The sequence below is a fragment of the Athene noctua genome, chromosome 1 (genome assembly GCF_965140245.1).
Source record: "Athene noctua chromosome 1, bAthNoc1.hap1.1, whole genome shotgun sequence".
Lineage (NCBI taxonomy): Eukaryota > Metazoa > Chordata > Aves > Strigiformes > Strigidae > Athene > Athene noctua.
Genome location: NC_134037.1, coordinates 247,836,539 through 247,848,799, shown reverse-complemented (window position 1 = coordinate 247,848,799; position 12,261 = coordinate 247,836,539).

Below are 12,261 nucleotides of genomic sequence, written 5' to 3'. Positions count from 1 at the left end.
TATTTGGATTTAATGGTTTATAGCATCAAATCTTCCTAAGGTTCGCATAAAAAAATACTTGATAGCCGGCTTGGTTGATGTGAGGGAAAGCTCCAAGTTCAATTTAATTGTATTCAAAATATTTCAACTGTGTAGTTAATTTTTTAGGTACGTGATTTTTAATTTATTTTTACCATTATTCTCAGCAAGGTCTCACTACCCCTGATCCAGCCCAAGGGCAAGGGTAGAGACCTCGACTCCTGCAGGTGGCAATGGGTGCAGGAGCCATGCAGACACACAGCTGCACCCAGGCTCCCCTCAACACCACACCAGGGTCAGGTTTGCCTGGAGCAGGTCTAGGGGATCAGCAAACACCCCAGGGCTGTACTGAACATCCAACCATGCACCCCTGCTCCTGCCTCCCTCCTGGTCCTGGGGCTTCCTGTGTATCCTGGGGAGCCAAACTCAACTAAACATCAGGCTTACCAGCTTGAGCCCCAGCATCGCCCATGGCCTCAGCAAACCCATCTGGGCACCCTGGGCTAGCTCATATTTTCTTCATGGGCAGCAAGGTCATGTATACTTTGTCTAATTACTCCTCTTACTGAAAGAATTGTAGCTTGCAGAGGGGGAGAGCAACTCTATGTGGTGATGGTAGTTGGTTTTTTAAAAACAAACATATTTAGGGCTTGAGTTTTAGAGATTTTAATTTTATCTATTTTGGGGGAGTTGATGAATAATCTAAAGAATGTGCTAAATAACTACAACATCAAAAACAGATGTTGGCTGACTTATGGCTCTCCCTTAGTACTGAGAGATCTGTCTGCCCTCTGTTACTCTCAAAAGTGCGTCTGGTGGTTTCCCCATGGGCATACTGTGATGCAAAAGAAAGTCTGAGGGGTGGTTTTTTGTTTCTGAAATCAGACCAGGCACAGATTTTCAAGTGTATCTAAGAATGACTAGCTCCCTTCTGGATCAGTGGGGACAGGGATCCTATGTTTTTGTTTAGCCACAGCTTGGCATTTTATGAGCAGTCTAAGTTCCTGAGTTGTCAATTAAAGTGATCCTCTCCTCTCCTCTCCTCCCCTCCCCTCCCCTCCTTTTGACACAACTATTTCACTCTCCCAGGAGAATGAAACCTGCATCATGGTGCATTTCCAGAAAGTCAAGCCTCAGAGAAATTTTTCCTTTGTAAATCTTAGGATGAAATTAGCAATGAAAGGCACCAAGTGTACCAAAGAAGTAGAAATCTGATATCAGAACCATGATTAAATACCACTATTACCATGTGTCAAGAGATTTACAGAAGTCTGTAAATTAAGCTGGTATAGCTGTATTTACTGAGGAACTGCTCTGTCTTCTTAAAATGTTCTTTCAAATTGACAGGAACCCATTAGGAAATAATATGATTCAGCACCAAGATACTTCAATTTCCAGGGGCTACTCAGAGGTGGTTTGGGATCTTTTTTTAAAACCCACCCTCTTCTCAGGTAGCAAGGGTGAGGATTTAGTGCAGATTTCTGCGGTGATTCTTACACAGTTGCAAGCATCCAAGCAAGACTGCAAGGTGCTGTTATGACTCCATGTGTAGGACATTGATGGAAATAGGGCAATAACATGTGAAATCATTCATTCTCTGTGTAAGTGATGAGCAGAGTGCCTCTTGGCATTCATACTAATAGACCGGTTCAGCATAACACTGGCAGGGCAGTTTATTTTCTGAATTTGCGGGTGGGTCACCCAAAATCCTTGGCTGATTTTCTTTTAAAAATATACAGAAAACTTACCTTTTCTCCAGAAAATATCAGACCATTTCAAAAGGGTTTGTTCGTTATAGCCCTACAAATTTTCATATTTATTTCTTATACTTAGATTATTTCAGTCAGAAGAAAAACTAAGGTCAGTTGCAAAACTAAGACAAGAATCAAATGAATGTCTAAATACATGGATTTGTCTCTTTGCACAGTTAAAGTCATTACCTGGATTTGGTATGGCAGAGGAACCACTGGCATAAAGCTCAAACTAGTTTATTCAATTAGGGTACAGGTTAATGTCAGGGTAAAGCTGAGAATTCAAATGTAAGGTCTCAAATTCAAATGTAAGCTCTCAGGGACAAGTTCTCCTATGTTCTTCCTGTAAATTCCTGCTGATCTCCCTCTCAAGGCATGAACAAGGCAGTGCCCCTGCCTTTGCCTGGTACAGAGCTCAGCACAGAGAGTCACAGTGTCGGGGACAGCAGACAGGGGTAAGGGAAGCACCATGAACGAGGTACAAACGTTTGTGGTACGACAACGTCATCTGCATCACCTACATACTAAAAACATGTTGAATTCATTTCCCAGAGAATATCTCATTTATATCTTAACCTGGAATATGGTATGGTGACCTTGATTTCAGCCTACCTCTCATTAGGCTGCCCTGTTTTCTGCATCTTCCGCTCAAACCATTTCTTGATATGAGCAGGTATTTGTTGTATGAGTGTTTGTAAAAGGCATACTTGGCACATGATGGTTATTTTTACTGAAAAAGGGCAGTGCCGACAGCAAGTCTTCCTTCTGAAAAACTGGACCAGTCTGTCTATTGTCACCTCAGTGGGACTGATTTAATTTAATAACTAGATTTTGTATTCCTGTGACTCCCACAGGAGTCCATCTCAGTGCGGTGACAAGCGGTGTACCTAACCAGCCTTTTTGCATGTACCTCTGCTTGATGCATGTGTTCAAAAAGAAATCAGTGACTGCTGCAAGACAAAATGAGTTCCTAATCCTTTCACTCATTGATCCAGAGAGTTTAAGCCACTTACGGAACAGTGGGTTCTCTCACCTCACCACAGGTGTCACAGCTACAACATAATATTCTCATGTTCCTCCTCGAACCTAACAATCTGTGTTTGACCAGAGTCTTCCAGAGAAGTGTCCTCCTGTTGCTGGAGTCCTCAGGAGGCAGAGAGCCTGCTCCTTTCCTGACTGCCCACTCTAACAGCTACTCATGCCAAGTTAGTATTACAGTCTTATATTTTTACTCAAATTTTCCATCTTGAGCATCCAGCCACTGAATCTCATTATACCTTCCTCTGCCTCAAGCTTAACGAGCCATTTGCTAGATAATATTTTCTTCCTCTCAAGGTTTTCCAGGTCACAAGCAAATGATGTTTCAGTTTTATTTCCAGCAGTCTGAACATACTGAAACCTTTGAAGCTCACACATTTCAGCATTTCTTCTAAACATTCTGTCTTTTTTTGGGGAGGTCTTTTCTGTGCCTTCAACAGCCTTTCTACATCCTTTATAAAGCCCACATTAGGTTGCAATGTGTCACCCCCCAAAAGCATGTCCAGTGACTAAAAGAAAAGCAGAAGAGCCTGGTCCAGATACATATGTTTGCTTTTAGTCACCTGAATCCCTCCCCTGAACCATTCACAGGTCCTCAGTGTGGTCTCCCAGTGCTGTACATACAGAGATAAAATCATCAGCCCAGTCTTACTTATTACGCCTCTCTTGAGGCACACAGAAGATGCATTTTTTCTCAAAGTGTCTCAGACGGGGCTGACACCAGACCCCCGTGTCACCATAATCCTTCCTCGAGTGCCTGCTTTCTAGGCTGCAGTCTCCCAGCCTGCATGTTTGGTGTGAAAACTTTGGCCATGCTCAGCTGAGAAGTACTCCAAAGCACCACCATCTCCCTTCCATGTTTCCTTCATGGAAAACCCGAATGGCAATTAAATGCTGGTTGCCTGCAAATCCTCTCTGTCCTCCAGCATCTAAGCAAAGATTTCTTCTCATTGGGACCTTGTCAGAAGAAACACAGGCTATCCCAACTGCTTGGCAGCATCTACATGACATTGCCTTTCTGTACACTCCAGCATCCAGGAGACAGACAGGACTCCCTGCATGATGAATACCCACCAGGTATTCTCCTCCAAGCAACTGCAGGTACCTCAGCTATGTGGACTGACCATGCCTCATGGCCACCCTCAAAAGCCAGTCCTGTACAGGACAAGGGAAAACGTTTTTTCCTGGACAGACCCAAATGCTCCAGATTGCTCTGAATGGTTGTCCAGTTCTTATCACTGCTTGGTGTTGCACCAGTATCACCTTCAACTTTTCTATTATCAGTGGGTTTAGACTTGCTTTGAGACTGGCAAAACCACTGTGGCATGTTGGGTGCAGTGACGATCCGTGGAGCATCCCACCAGTCTCAGCCCACACCGTGACCACTCCCCATTCCCTGCTGCCCCTCACAGCCCACAGGTGAGATGGCGCTTTGTCCATTTAACGCACATACTCTTCACAAACACTGCTTAACCTACATGATGCAGACAGAATATCACAGAGCCCTGAAATACTTCATATGATTTTGATACATTTGTGCAGTTAACTTTTTTGGAGACAATTTTTTAATTTAAAATAAGACGAGCATGTTTGCTTACTAAGACAAATTAAACACTGAGCTGTTAAAGTACACATATAAGTACATGTTGTTACAACCTGTAGACAGCGTAATGGCTGGTAAAACACCCACAACCAAGAAGCAGAGCTGTGAAACACAGAGGATCACAGTATATTTTAGTTGTTCCACATCTTCATCTCTGATATGGGGGCTATGCCTTGATGTCTGATCGATGGCAGGGATTATTGTGTTGGCCTCAATGTACGAGGAAATCTGAGTAGGGCACGTGATTGCAGGAAAGGTGTAGAGCAAAAACAAAGAGTGACAGCCCTGAAGGTGGGTGACACTGCAGAGGAGCATGAGAGGAGCCTCCTTACAGGCTCTTAGGCAGAAATGAGGTACAGCAGCCAGAGCTTGCTGGAGGAGCAGGAGAGGGGCATGGGCATGGTTGTACACTCAGTGAAGACTGACAGCAGATAGCGAGTGTTAATGCAGATCCCCCTTGATAGTGTTTTCAGCTGGAATGACCAGAAGGGAAGCTGGATCTTCATTTGAGGGAGAAAGGGCTGAAAGCAGAGCACTCTGTGTACAAATGAGAGATAAGTGACGGTGCATTTTGCAGAGCTGGGCATAGAGCATACTCTATAAAATTCATTAAAGTTTATCAGGACCTATCATGTCTAAATCAGGCATTTCCATACAATTTGCATTCCTTCAACCTCTTCCCTCCAGTCATATCCTACAGGCTGATTTCATATCACCATCCTTCTGCAAAGGAGCTCTGTATTGGTAGTCAGACAGTGATAGCGATCTGCAGCATGTCACCACGGATCAAAAGCAGCTGCTGAATTGGATTGATGGTTTCATCAGTTGATGCCCTGTTTGTTTTCATGTTTCACCCTAGGCACACAGCTCCAACCTGCATATATTCCCCTTTATTATGTCTTCTTGTTGTGACTGTACCTTAGTAGCATTAGAACTTCTTGGCCAGGTGGAAACAACACAACCCAGATCCCTGCATCACACAGACATCATGTAAAGGGCATGCAGATACACAAATAAAAATAAATAAAAAGCTGTTGTTTGTTTTCACCTCGTACAATAAACCCAAGTAAAATCCAAAAAGAAATGGAACCTAAAGGAGCATATTTCCTGAGAAGAATTACTAGATCATACTCAGCCTGGCTTTTATTCAGGACAGATTATCCAAATCCTCTAAATATAGACCCGTGGAATGACCCGGCAGTTACAAGCAATATAAAGCATGTTTGTGGCCAATATTCAGGAGAAACTGTTGTAATGCTTCCCTAGGTATTGTTTGACTGGTGAGCCTGGCACGATCACTACTTGCAGGGGTTATGTGCCATGTAAGCCATCAGTGTCTGTTGCACACTTCGTGCTATCAGATAAAACAAAGAAAACCATTTCAAGACAGGTCAGGGATTCTGAAGCATGCTGTGTTTGCACACTGTGTTTGTACACCCTCTTTCAGGATACCCCAGCTGCAGCTGGAAGCACAACAGAGAGGAATCTCACTCTGGGCTGAAAATTTAGATACTTGCTGCTTATCTCCTGTCAGTTTAAACAGCCAGCATTTACACATTGACAAGGCAGCTCACAGGTCACAATTGTGTTCCAGTAGTCAGAGTCACTGCTGACAAATAAATCAGTGTGCAATGAGACAGCTGTTGGCACTGGGGATCCAATGCTCCTCTTCAAAATGCCAGTGCATGGGGGTGAAGGCAACAACCTGGCAGAGTCAACACGTCACAGAGATGCTCCTGCAGGTAACACTGATTTTCATGAGGCTTTTTCTCCTTCCCAGCAACATATCTGAATGACCTAGAATGGTTTAGAGAGAATAACAGAAAAGGAGGAAATATCCCAAACTGGGTAATTCTACATTTACTTGCAGAAAAGGCAGATAGGCAGAGTAGAAGAAGAGGACCATATAGCTCAAAGGATCTTTATCTCTTTATCTTTATCTCATCTCTCCCTCTGATCTAATTCGTGTTAGCAAAATCACTGTGATGCATTTGTGGTTTATTTGTTGACATTAAGTTCTTCAAGACAGGAACTACCTGTGCCTTTACCAGGCAATGCGACATGGATCTTATTCGTGATTCTGGACATTAGTAAGTAACAACATTACTTACCTAGTTAGTCCAGTTAATGTGTTAAAGAGTTATTTTTTTCAGACCTGCCACTCTCATTGGCTCTAATGGTACCCAGCACTGAAAATCTTCATGTGAACATTTAAAAAAGAAGCTGATAACACTGCTGAAGATGTTTATTAAAATCATAAACACACAAAAAGACAGTAGTAGGAGAAAATGTCATCATCTTTCTTAGAGACAAGGCATTAAAAAACAAACAGATGAGACTTGAAATATAGTTAAAGCTTCCTATCCCATTGGAAAAAGCAAGGATGTAAGAGCAGGAAGCATCCAGAAACTTCTGAAACCCAGTCTTCTGTAGAAAAAAATTGGGCATATCCTAGGCAGCATGCAACTAGTCTGCACCACATTGCATTTTGAATTGCATTATTTGGTCCCCCAGGCAACTTATCTTGAATTTAGTTGGGATCCTTCCAGAGCAAAGTCTACAAAGATGAACTTAGTCATTAAACCACTGCTGACAGTCTACAAATAAAGGGGAATATAATGCAGTTATTAAGGAATATAATATTCCAATTTGTATTCTGAATGAGAAATAAGCTATAATTAAAAATTACAAAACTTTGGGGTTATTTGTAAGGTCGAAGGAGAAAATATTTGTATGTCACTGCAGCTGGTCTGCTCCATCAAAAGCAAAGTGCTGCAAACTGCAACTGTGATGTGTCACCCCATCTCAATAGACATCATCTCAGGAAAATGCATCCCAATCATACAAAAGCTCTAGAATTTCACTATTTTAGGCTCTATCATCCAACCCAGAATTCACACACAGATCCAAAGAAGTCTGTGTTTTCTGTGAATATCCATCCATCCTGGTGACGCAGGAGGAAGGAGATGGTCATGCATGCAGACTGCAGGTTGTTACCTGATCAATATAAACTGTTTATGTGTCATACGGAGAGAAAGAGATAAAAATTTCTATCACCATGGTTGTAAAGACATAGCAAGTGTTAACCTGACTCCCAGGTTGCCTGTAAAAATCATCTAACAACTTTGAGGGGTATGACAGAACCATATCACTAGTTTCACATTCATTACACTGAAATATCAGTTTTAAAGGTCAGTCTTGAGAATTCGATGCCAGCAATTAACTACCTTAATGCCAGCCACGCTACTAGACGGGGAACAAAGGGAGCAGGAGTGAAGAACAAAGAGAATCAGGTCTGGACAATAATACAAAGTTTTGCCATTACAAGTGGCTTTTGGTGACTAGGCAATAGGCATTTTTTACTATCGGTGCCAAAAGTCTAAAAACTGTCATCAATGAGTTTAAGCCAATTAGCTTAGTGACGCTAACCCCCTGTCAAGTCAGACTCCCTTCCCCGTTCCCACCCAAGGCCTGCATGGATGCAGAAACTGCTGTCTGGCAAAAACAACCCTTCGGTGCTGTCTTCCAAGACCATGACAGACAGAAGTGCTGCAAACTGACACAGGGGTGTGCCTAGAGTACCCACACACTTCCTCCTTTGCATTTCTGTTGGTGAAAGGTAGGCACCTGACAGTTATGAAGTGCCTGAGTCAAAGTCCTTAGCCCCTGACCATATAAGAAGTCAAAGTAGAAACTGATGTACTCCAAGGTCCATGCTGATGTGTTAGGTATTACATCACCTTGCAACCCTTGGCAGCTTTCCAACATATTTCTTTATGTAAAATTCCCATTGATGTCTTTGCAAAGGACAGAAAGAATCTTTTTCCTTTCCTTTATGCTCAACAGAGTTAAGGCTTTTTAAAAATCAAGTTATTTATTACTTAATTGCAAAGGAAACACTGGAGAAAATACAGCTTCAGAAATCTCTATAGCAAGAAGAAAAAGTGTTTGCTATATCTAATACAGCTGTGAGCTGTCAACACTGTAATCACTCTCATTCTTGACATAATAAATATTAACATATTATTTGACTTCAGTTGTCCTTGAAGGAATATCCATGGAAGGAAAACAGGCAAACAGCAACAGACACCTTCAAGTATCTGGCCTGCAATGTAAATTTCTCTTTGTATCAAAATGCAATTGCAAAATAATCATTAAAATTGCCTCAGTCTGACAGGACAAATCAGTGCATAAGGGTGAAATATTCATAGAAAAACATTGTCCCATAATGTGTGTGATGAGTCAACCTTCACTGCACAATGGTAACTTCACACCTATTGAGATCATGTTCAGAGTAGTTAATTTATGTGATTATTCAAAATGTCAGTGACAATTAGAAATCCTGACATTAGATCAGAATTTGACAAATATCTCACCCAAAGAAAGCAGTATTTTGGCACAGACACTGAGCTGGCATATATACCCAAGCTATTGTTTTGTGCTAGAATTGGAGGAGCACTTGGAAGCTCCAAGGAACCAGAACAACACTATGGGACAAATACCCACATAGGATTTCATTCTTCTCAGCTATCTAAACATTTGAAAGCCAGGCAGCTAGTCTGCATTCCCTCTGTAGACACAGGATACATTGTCTAAAGTAGTGGGACTGAACCATCACATGGATGTGACAGTGTCTTGTTGAAGGAGAAAGAAACTTGAGTACCTGGCTTTGGACATCATTTACAGTTGGACTAGATGATTATTGTAGGTCCTTTCCAACTGAACTATTCCATTCTCTGTTAGGTGTCTATGGTTAGGTGAAACGAATTCTGCAGCTCTCTAGTCAAGCTTGCATCTGCTTTAGCCCAACTAGCTGTTAACATGTCAAAATATTCCAGCAGTCAATATTGCTGCTTGTCACAGGCTGGAGAGATAAGCGTTTGCCCAGCTTTGGAGGTTCTTCTTCTGAGGGGAAGCACGTCTGAGGCGGCGTGAACTTCTGAAGTGGTGTTTGTCACTTCTGATGAGCTTCTTGCTGTTGTGGCTTTGCTCCTAGTAGTACCGAACTTTCCTGTTATGAAGCTAATGTGGCTACATCTCCAAAAGCTGTGTGTATTTCAAAGGCACCATGGTATATGTTCCCACGGTGAGAAACCATCCTGATAGCCTAGAGTCAATACAGGAAAAACATGGACAAACAATGGGGGGAAATGAGGTAATTTGACGGTATCCAGCAAAATCAGTGGAAGAAATTAGGACATAAAAGCTGAATCCTCCTGTAGGCAAAACAGGAATGAACAGGCAATTATAGTTTAACCTGCCTGGTTACCATGCTCTTCTCAAAGAGACCCCAAGTTCTTTTCACACAGGTATTTATATAATGCATTCTGTCTTATAATTGTCATTTGAGGGCCTAAGCTTCATGAGATGAATAAAGAAGAGTAATAAAACAATGAAATTTAATTTTAGAATATATTTCATATAGAAATATGACAAGTGTCCTGTTTCCATTAGCACTGGAATCTGTGTCCTTGATTTCAACACTGGCAATGACTCCGCAGGCGCAGAAGCAAACTGGTAGTGATATGAAGGATATCATCCAGGGATGCACCAGCTTGGCAAAACTGCACTGCCTGCCAGCATCCCCTCTGAATGCAAGTAAAGGCAGGCCACAGCCAGGGACTCTGATAACTTTGTGAGATGTCGGATGAAAAATATGTCTCAGAGACATGAACCTTTGCCCCAATTTCTGCTAGACAGCATTAAATAAGAAAAACCACTGTCATATGGCATAAATACACCAACTAAACAAGGAACAGAGAGCTCAGCAGAAATAAAATGCCTCTCTAGCATCACTGCAAGGACATGCCACCTCCTGGTATGTGAAAGAAAGGAATAAAGCATTTAAAAACTCCATAAGCCGCAGTTAAATCCACACCAGAGGCATAGAGACCAAGATGCAAATGCCACTGACTCTCTCCCAAGTGTTAGAGCTACCTCTTAGGAAAAAGCTATTAATCAGGGTCAGCTGCAAATTGGATCTCATCCTTCAGCTGATCCAAATGGCCAAAGCTGGATGACATTTCATCTCATCTGGAGGTGAGGTGATGCCAGCAGCTCTCCCAAGTGTCCAGGTTTAAGCCCAAAGGACAACCGAGCACCACACAGACACTCACTCCTTCCTCCTCAGGGATGGGGACGAGAAAATAAAAAAAAAATCTCAGGGATCAAGAAAAGGACAGGGAAGGATGACTCAGCAATTATGGTCACAGGCAAAAGACAAACTTAATCATTTCTCTGTATCAAAATAAAAAAAAGAACATCAATTTGATTTGAACACCATCAGCACCACCACTTAATTTAACAATTAAACAGAGAAGGACAGTGAGAAATTCCACCACATCTTAAAAACACCTTCCCCCTCTACACCTCCCTTCTTCCTGGGCTCAGCTTTGCTCCCAATTTCTCTACTTTCTCCCCCCAAGAGGCATAGATGGGCAGGGAATGGGGGTTGCAATCAGTTCATCACCCATTGCCTCTGCCACTCCTTCCTCCTCAGGGGGAGGACTCCTCACACTCTTCCTCTGCTCCAGCGTGGGGTCCCTCTAACAGGACACAGTCCTCCACAAACTTTTTCTGACATGAGTCCTTCCCACAGGTTGCAGTTCTTCACGAACTGTTCTAGCATGGCTCTCTGCCGCAGGCTGCAGTCCTTCCAGTAACAGACTGCTCCAGCAGAGGCTTTCCTCAGGGTCCCGGCCTTCTTCGGGCACAGCTGCCCGCTCCACCAGTGACCCCCATGTGCTGCAGGGGCACAGCCTGCCCTCTCACCACGGGCTGCAGGGGAGTCTCTGCTCCAGCGCGCCTCCCCCTCCTTCCTTCAGCTGACCTCAGTGTTTGCATAGTTATTTCCTTCACAACCCCTTCTCCTCCCAGGTTTCCCTTCTTAAATACATTATTGCAGAGGTGCAGCCACCATCACTAATTGGCTCAGCCTTGCCCAGAGGCAGGTCTGACTTGGAGCCAAGGGAGCTTCTAGAAGCTGCTCACAGGAGCCACCTCTGTAGCCCCCTCCCCTGTTACCAAAACCCAACACAAAGTCATAGGACTTTGGGGACAATCAAGGTCTGGTGACAAGTACTAGTCTGGATCTTCAGATGTGAAAAGAGTGAAGCAACAAGGGAAAGTTTTGATCCACCTTAGAAAAGATCAAAACAGACTTTCACTGCCTGCAGCACTTCACAGTTTCCTTAAAACCCCTAGATACTGGGGCTCATATAGCATATCAAGTCCTTACAGAGTGATAAGGATGTACACTTTCTTTGTAGCAATGACAACCACAAAGAAATCCAATCTCTGCTATATTAAAGGACAAAGGCCCCTAGAAGTCCAACATCTTGGGAAAGAGATGTCCAGAGTTATATACCAGCAGCCTAGATGACTATTTGCCATGTTGTTGTGGCTCAAAGTGAATATTGCTTTTATGACCAACTTTTAATTTGACACCGTGTGCCTCTCTGCTGACTGCCTGTGAGCCAAGGGCCAGCTTTGGGTTAGAGCTTGGTTTGGGGATGCTCTAAAGCTTAGATACTTTCTCTGGACATCTATTAAACTAACTCCTCAAGCTCTTTCTGTCAGTCGCTCTGAGTACACCAAATTCAGCAGGGCTTTTCTATAGCATTTTTCTCCTGTAGATCCTGAGAATCACCTTCAGGCGATCTACAAAAGAAGCACTGCTTCATGTATTCCCAGTCCTTTTAAGCACTCGCAGAAAAGAAATAATTTACCTGTCACTGGAGTTTGAGATGTCAGCCATGTGCTCACCTACTCTGTACCCTCTTTACTCTCTCCCTCAGAGCCCTGAGTCATCAAGATGATTGCTGTGTGCCAACACAGGCAACAGCCCAGTCT